Below are 8,601 nucleotides of genomic sequence, written 5' to 3' on the forward strand. Positions count from 1 at the left end.
ATTTCTGTACTTTGAAAATCATCTCAGCAAGAATTATCTTCCCCTATCAAATTGTAGCACTTGTCAAAATCAACTGTAAAGCATTTCAAGTGCTCTTCTGAATCAACAAAACAGATGTATAGCAATGCGAGGTTGCAAGGAGAAGGAAATAACAGTGAACCAGAGGCACATCAGTGCCCTTAATCTCTTGAACCCACACTTAACACAGTAGACACTGTAGGTCTTTGGGACACTGCTCATAAGAGGGAAATACAAGGCTGATTTTTAATAATATGTAAAAATATGTAAAAATTCTTTCTGCTTTGCTGCTAGGCTTGTCCTTTCTTTACATTCCTAAATAGACCATAGACATGTCGTATTTTTTGGGGGGGATGGGGGAGTGGTTGCTACTAGTAATTATAAGAACTCTGATACAATTTGAGAAATTAGAAGGTAAGGCTGTAGAAGACAATAAGGGAGTAATTATTTTATCACAGGTAAGATTTTGCTTTTACCTTTGCTTTTTAATCAAAGTTTTTTATACTTTACTGATCAGCAGTTCTTTCCTTTTGTTTGACAGTATATTTCAGCATTTAGAACCAGACCCTCTGTAGTCAGACTTGCAGGCTTAAATCCTAGCTCTGCATTCTATTATGTGAGCTTGGGCAAAGTAGTTCGCTTCTCTACACCTTATAGGTAGAATGGAGATAATAACAACAGTACCTACCTCATGGGGTTGTTTTGCGGATGCCTTGAGATGATTCTGGTAAAACACTGAAAATACTGCCAAGGACTTAGTACTCAAATATGATTCTTAGATGTTTGTCTTGTCAATAACATTCAAATGCTATATTTCTCTTTGTTAATTGAGAATAACCAAATAATTCTTACTGATATTTTCTAGCATACTGTAAGAAACAACTACAAATTTGAGTCTTTGAGATTATGTTTATAATTTGTACGTATATTTTAACATAACAATAAAGTCATCATATTAGGCTAGCTAAATCTAGATTTTCACCTTTTCTAGAAAGAGTTACTCAAGCAGAGGATTGTTTCTTGACATCGACAAAATTATATGGCTGGGGCTAAGATTTGTGTGGTCACATCATAAGCACACTTCACTTCTATGTTGAATTTAGAACCTAACCACTGTGCAAGGTGTATTTTCTTGAAAAAAGTATTGAAATGACATGAGAATGAAATGTTTTTCTTGAAGGGCACTACAGATAACACCAACTTTGAAGAACAAGAACAACAGCCAGATTTCCCTTACTTTCCATTCTCTTACTCTCAGAATTTTAATGAGGGGAAGGTGAGGACAGAATGAGACGTATGTCCAAAGCTCCAAACACACCACTCAGAAAGTAGTCTTAGGAAAACCTGCAACTCAGAAGTGAGGAAGCAAGCACAAAACATTGCCTGAGCAACCATGTATCATCACAGTTATACAGTTGTTTCTTCTCTCTGCATTACACAATCCTACCCAACATTTAAGACCCAAATAAATATTTGCATTTCTGGGTTATCTTTCTCAACTCCTACAGACGTATTTATCTGCTCACTCTTTTGTATTTTCAGAGTCTTTGTGGCAGTTATATCACATCATTCAAATTGCATTGTGATTTATGTCTACTTTTTCTCCATTCGATTATTATCTCCTCAAGGAAAATAGCTACTATTACTAACATTAAGCGTGGTGCCTGGTGTGAATTAGGAACTCAATAAATGTCCACTGAAACCCATTGTTTGTTTGTTGACTTCCTGTCTTGATGACCTTTCTAATGCTGTCAGTGGAATATTGAAGTCCCCCACTATTATTGTGTTCCTGTCTACCTTATTTCTTACATCAATTAGTAATTGTTTTATAAATTTGGGAGCTCCAGTGTTAAGTACATATATGTTTAGGGTTGTGATATTTTCCTGTTGCAAAAGGCCTTTTACCATTATATAATATCTCTCTTTGTCTCTTTTAATTCCTGTTGCTTTAATATTTGTTTTATCTAATATAAGCATAGCTACTCCTGCTTGCTTTTGGTGTCTATTTGCATAAATTGCCATTTTCCACCCCTTTACTTTAAGTTTATATGAGTCCTTACGAGTTAGGCGGGTCTCCTGAAGGTAGTAGATATTTGATTGGTGAGTTCTCATCCATTCTGCAATTCTCTATCTTTTAAGTGGAGCATTTAAGTCATTTACATTAAATGTTAGTATTGCAATGTGAGGTACCATTGCAATCACCGCACTTTCTGTTGCCTGTGTACTTTGTTTTATGTTTTGTTTTTGCTTTTTAACATGCATTTTTGTTTGATAGGTCCTGTGTGATTTATGCTTTAAAGAGGTTTTGTTTTGATGTGCTTCCAGGATTTGTTTCAAGATTTAGCTCCTTTTAGCAGTTCTTGTAGTGGTGGCTTGGTAATGGCAAATTCTCTCAGGATTTGTCTGAAAATGACTGTATCTTTCCTTCATATATGATGCTTACTTTCGCTGGATACAAAATTATTGGCTGATAATTGTTTTGTTTGAGGTAGCAGAAGATAAGGCCCCAATCCCTTCTAGCTTGTAGGGTTTCTGCTAAGAAATCTGCTATAAATATGATATAGGTTACCTGGTGCTTCTGTCTCACAGCTCTTAAGATTCTTTCCTTTATCTTAACTTTGGGTAACCTGATGATAATGTGCCTAAGTGAAGACCTTTTTGCAATGAATTTTCCAAGTGTTCTTTGTGCTTCTTGTATTTGGATGTATAGGTCTCTAGCAAGGCCAGGGGAGTTTTTCTTGATTATTACCCTAAATATGTTTTCCAAGCTTTTAGAGTTCTCTTCTTCCTCAGGAACACCAATTATTCTTAAGTTTGGTCATTTAGCAGAATCCCAGACTTCTTGAAGATTTTGTCCCTATTTTCTTATTTTTTTATTTGTTGGATTGAGTTAATTACAAGACCTTGTCTTTAAGCTGTAAATTTATTTCTTCTACTTGTTCAATTCTATTGCTGAGCCTTTCCAGAGGATTTTGCATTTCTATAAGTGTGCCCAAAGTTTCCTGAATTCTTTTATTTTTGTAAAGGTATCTATTTTCTTGAATATTTCTCCCTTCACTTCTTGTGTCATTTTTTGGATTTCCTTGAAATTGGCTATACCTTTCTCTGGTTCCTCACTGATTAACTTAATAACTAACTTCCTGAATTCTTTTTCAGGTAAATCAAGGACTTTTTTTTTCTCTGTTTGAGTCTCATTGTTGGTGAACTAGTGTGATTTTGCGGGGTGTCAAAGAGCCTTGTTTTGTCATATTACCAGGGTTGATTTTCTGGTTCCTTCTCATTTGGGTAGGCTCTGTCAGAGAGAAGGTCTAGGGCTGAAGGCTATTGTTCAGATTCTTTTGTCCCATTGGGTGTTCCCTTGATGTAGTACTCTCCCTCTTTTTTCTATGGATGTGGCATCCTGTGAGATGAACTGCAGTGATTGTTGTCTCTCTTCTGAGTCTAGCCACCCAGCGAGTCTACTGGACTCTGGTTGGTACTGGGTGTTGTCGGCACAGAGTCCTGTGATGTGTACCGTCTATGGGTCTCTTAGCTATGGATACCAGTGCCTGTTCCAGTGGAGGTGGTTGGAGGGATTGCAATAAACTCCATGGGGGTCCTTAGCTTTGGTGTTAATGGTCTATTTTTGTGCTGGTTGGCCTCCTGCCAGGAGGTGATGCTTTCCACAAAGCATCAACTTTAGTAGTGTGGAGAGGACTGGCGGTGGGTGGGGCTCTAGAACTCCCACGATTGTATGCCCTTTGTCTTCAGCTTCCAGGTTGAGTAGAGACAGACCATCAGGTAGAGGCAGAGCTAGGTATGTCTGAATTCAGACTCTCCTTGAGTGAGTCTTGCTGAGGCTGCTGTGGGGGTTGGGGGTGAGATTCCCAGGTCATTGGAGTTGTGTACCTAGGAGGATCATGGCTGCCTCTGCTGAGTCATGCAGGTTGTCAGGGAAGTGGGGGAATATCAGCAGTCACAGTCCTCACACAGCTCCCACACAAACTGAAGGGCCAGTCTCACTCCCACCAAGCACCCCCCAACAGTTCCCAGTCTGTTTCCAGGTAGAAGGCACGCCAGGCTTGAAAACCTACCCCTGGTTACCCACCTCCCAGCTCAGATCTTCCCCCACCTGTGGAGTCTGCACACTGGATTTGCATCCTCCCTGGAGTTCTGGCCAGGAGGCTTCTTGCCCCATTCACATTTTTACAAAGTTCAGTTAGAGATTTCCTTCTCCCTGTGGAGCTTTACCCCCTGCTCCTCCGGTCACCCTCCTGATGGATCCCTGTAATGCCAGGTAGGAATGACCTGCTGGGGGATGCAGCAAGCTCCCAGGACTCTTCTGCTACTTCCTCTACCTCTGTATTTCATTTGGCTCTCTAAATTGACTCAGCTCTAGGTAAAGTCAGAAACTTCTCCCACAAACAGACCTTCAACTTCTCCAGTGGAGGTGTATGTTCGGGAGAGGAGGATCTCCCTTTCCCACTTCTACAGTTGGGGCACTCACAGTATTTGGGGTGTCTCCTGGGCTCTTCAGGAGCAGTCTGCTTCCTTCAGAGGGTCTGTGGGTCCTCTCGGGATTGCTGGTTTGTTCTTGCAGTCAATCTGGAGCTACAATTCACAATGCGAGCTTTCACAGCTGCTCTCTTTGGCGTTGCAATCTAGTCCTGCCTCCCATCCACCTGAGGTGTTCAACAGCAAACTGCATGGGATTGAAAGACACCGGAGAACTGCCAGGTCTGTGGGCCTTAAGCCTGATCCATAGAAAGGGGCTGTACTACTTACCTCACTGTGTTCTATATCTCCACCTAGTCATCCTCAATTTATCATCTTCCAAGTCTTCCAAGGTCAAGGAAGGAGAAGGGGTCATGTGTGGAATTGTGTAAAAAGAAAAAAACAGGTTTAATTGGTGCTCATTTTGTTCTCGTTTAGTCCTCAACACCCTGTGAGGGGTTCACATGCTAAATGCTGAATTGTCCATGGAGCAGAGCTGGGCTCTTCTGTGTCCTCGTTGAACTACTGTATTGCACCACTCTCTAGTTAGCATCTCAGCTCTTGCACACGTCGGTTCATCTCACCACTTGTTACTGCTTCCATGGCAGAAAGCCCTTTTAGTCCAAGAAAGACACATGGAAACTGCTTGAGCTTGTCACTTTTTGTAGTATCCACTTCCCACATAGGAAACGATGTATCCTTTCTGAAGGTGGGCTGACTCTTGCTGCCCTCTTTGTGGTCAAACTTCTGCCGTGAAAAAAACTGCAAGATAGAAACTCCACAATTCCAAAGGATACCAGCTGAGGCTCCTAAGACTTTTCTTACCATATGCCACTCAGGTGGCAGCATGGGTGGGCCTGTACATGAATGCAGCTCAGCAAGCATCCAGCCAGGGATAGCAATGCCAGTTCTTATGCCATCCTTAATCTCTAAAAGTAGTTCTTTTTGGAGCATAATAATCACTTAAAGGAATGGCATCCTTTGCCCTTCCTTCAGATACGGGATGGGGTGGAAAATAACCCAGAATGGCTCACTTTCTGCCAATTTTCCCCTTCAACAAAATTAGGAAGTTAGCTTTTGTACACTGGATAGAATGTTGGGTATTGAGAGCAGAAAGACCGATTTGGCTAACTCTTAGCAAACTCAAGAGAGTCTGACAGCTTTTTTGGCTGTTTTGATTAGAATGTGGAAGTACTTACTACTTGTTGTCCACAGCATGGGCTTTAGCCAAAATTTTAAAATGCAGGAAAGGTCCCATTCAACATATTATGACACATGGTCTTTGAAAGTTTCAGAGAAGTACAAAGAAGAAAATTAAAATCACCTGTAATTTCTCCATTGCTAGTTTTTGTGTCAATGTCCATTATCTTTTCTAGCTACACATAAATCTATGTAAATATGTGTTCAGAATCATACATATCCATTTAATCTTTGATTTTGCTACTTGAATTTATTCAAATAAAATTTATCACTCTCATAAAGCATAATCTTCAGTGATGCATAGGTCTGCATTATTTTACAAAAGTTGCAAAAAGAAAGACAAATATCTTTTGGTGCTTATGTAATCCTTTGATGAACAACTTTTCTCATTAATTCATTTATCAAATATATTTTCAGTGCCACTGTGTGCCAGGCATACATGTATGCCTGGAATATGTTAGGAACAAGACAAATACGGAATGGCTTTGTTAGCACAAAGGGGCAATAGGGAAACTCTGGGGTTATGAATGTGTTCACTATCTCTATCATGATGATGGTTGCATGGCTATATCCATATGTCAAAACTTAAGAAATTTTATACTTTTAATATGTGTAATTTACTGTACCTCATTTATACTTTTATAACACTGTTTAAAAAGGAAAGAAGTATCTTCTGGGAGAAGACAATGTTTGGTAAGTATATTTAAATACCATGCACATTTTGAAGTCAAAGTGCAGTTTAATATGGAAGCACATAGCAGGAAGCTCTAACTTAGTTTTGGAGAGGGTATCAGAGAATGCATCCCTGACGGTTTAGAGGAGGATGAAGCACGAATAAAAACTAATTAGGTAACAAGATGGGCAAAACAAGGGGATGGTTGGAAAATAATTCTACACAAAAGAGACTTTCAGAGTTCCATAATCCTGAATTGCAAAAAAAAAAAAAAAAGAAAATGAAAAGTACAATGATCTAAAAGAGGAGGACCATAAAAGTGATTTAAGAGAAACTCATAGAATAGCGAGAAATGAAAGTAAAGAAAGAGACAGAGACCAAAATCTAAAGGAAAGATTTCCTGAATCACATTATATCGTATGAGCAAAGAGTGTTAAGCAAGTCTGTTATAATAAATGATTTGTGTGTTTGATTGTGTGTGTGTTTAAATATCGCTGTGCCTATTATGTGGGGTAACTGCTGTGGATTTGGGAGGTTGAACATAATTGAATTAATGTGGCTACATAGTGCACTGTTGGAGATGGTTATGACATAAGATTACTGCATTAGTCATATCTGAGATTGTGATTTGAACTAGATTAGCCACAATAGGCATTTAGGTGGCAGACTTGATCAGACTTGGTAAGTGATTGCATGTGGTAGTGGAGGAAAGGGGACATATATTATAAATCCCAAATTTTCAGTTAGGGAACCTGGGTGGTACCTTTTATTGAGATTGTTAACACTGGAACTACAGTGAGCTTGAAGGAAGGAAAGGAATTTGTTCAGTTGTAAGTACATTAAATTTGAGATGCCTGTGTGATCATTAAGTAGGGAACTAAAGTAAACAGGTATATCTACTTATAACCAAGCAGATGAGCTTGGGATTTGGCTTTCAAGAGATTTCAGAGTAGATATGATTGCTTAGATAGTGAACAATGGTTTGGTTTTAGACTGAGTCTTTAGGCCATTTTAAAGAGGACTCATGGGACTGTGAAAACAAGAGCTCTTACTACTGTAACCAAAGACCGAAGTTCTCTGTAGGTTGCCCAAGCATTCAATGGTGCTATGTTTTCCTGAGGAGATAAAAGACTTAGAAAAAGAAAAAACAAAAACAAAAACACTGAGTCTCAAGAAACTCTAACATTTACTATTTTGGTAGAAAGGAAGGAGTAAGCAAAGGAATCTGAGAAGAATCAGCCAAAGATCTAAAAAACAAACAAACAAACAAACAAAAAACCTCTGGTGTTGAAGAGCTGAGAGGTTGCTACTGAAAAGTAAGAGGAAGACTAGGAATTGTCCTCCATTTGACTTATTGCACGGGGCTGTATTATCTTCCTATTGCTGCTGTAATAAATTGGCACATATTTGGCTTAAAACAACACAAATGTATTCTCTTCCAGCTCTGGAGACCAGAAGTCTGGAATTAGATTTACTGGATTGACGTAAGGTATTAGCAGGGCTGATTCTTTCTGAAGTCTCTAGGGGAGAATCTGTTTCTTTGCCTGTACTGGCTTAAAAAAAATACATATTTTATTTTAATACCTTTTAGGGTACAAGTGGTTTTGAAATATATGGTGAATTCCATAGTGGTAAATTCTGAGATTTTGTCACACCTATCGTTTTTTCATTTATTTGCCTTTTCTAGATTCAAAAGCCTGGCTGAAATTTTCAGCTCCTGACCTTCCTCAAATCACTACAACCTGCAACCTCTTTTTTTGCTCTGAGACCAGGTCTCAGGCTGAAATGAAGTGGCACGATCATGGTTCACTGCAGCTTCAACCTCCTGGGCTCAAGCAATCCTTCTACCTCAGCCCTCCAAGTAGCTGAGAAAACTACTGTGCTTTACCCTGCCTGGCTATTTTTTTTTTTTTTTTAAAGCAGAGATGAAGTTTCATTATGTTGTCCAGGCTTGGCTTGAACTCCTGGGCTCAATGATACTCCCCACCTTGGCCTCTCAAAGTGCTGAGGTTACTGTAAGCCACGTCACCCAGTCCCAAACTCTTCCTTATGTCATATCTCCTGCTACTCTCCTGTAGCAGCTTTTCTCTGCCCCTCTATTTTAAGGCCACATATGATTACATCGTTTGGCCCACGCATAATCCAGGCTACCTTCCCAATCTTAAGATCATTAAATTTAATCATATTTGCAAACTCCCTCTGGCCATTTAAGGTAACATATTAACAGAATCTCAGAA

At 39.4% G+C, this 8,601-nt stretch overlaps 1 non-coding gene across 1 annotated transcript; it reads left to right on the top strand.

Annotated features, from left to right (window-relative positions):
- The first annotated feature begins 7,367 nt into the window (after positions 1 to 7,367).
- LOC135274490 (small nucleolar RNA SNORA25) lies at positions 7,368 to 7,495 on the top strand. Its single transcript, XR_010342317.1, has one exon. It is a non-coding gene; the product is annotated as a small nucleolar RNA SNORA25 (small nucleolar RNA).
- Positions 7,496 to 8,601: the final 1,106 nt, after the last annotated feature.

Source organism: Aotus nancymaae, unplaced genomic scaffold, assembly GCF_030222135.1.
Source record: "Aotus nancymaae isolate 86718 unplaced genomic scaffold, 86718_ANA_hifiasm-v0.15.2.pri h1tg000002l, whole genome shotgun sequence".
Taxonomy (NCBI): domain Eukaryota; kingdom Metazoa; phylum Chordata; class Mammalia; order Primates; family Aotidae; genus Aotus; species Aotus nancymaae.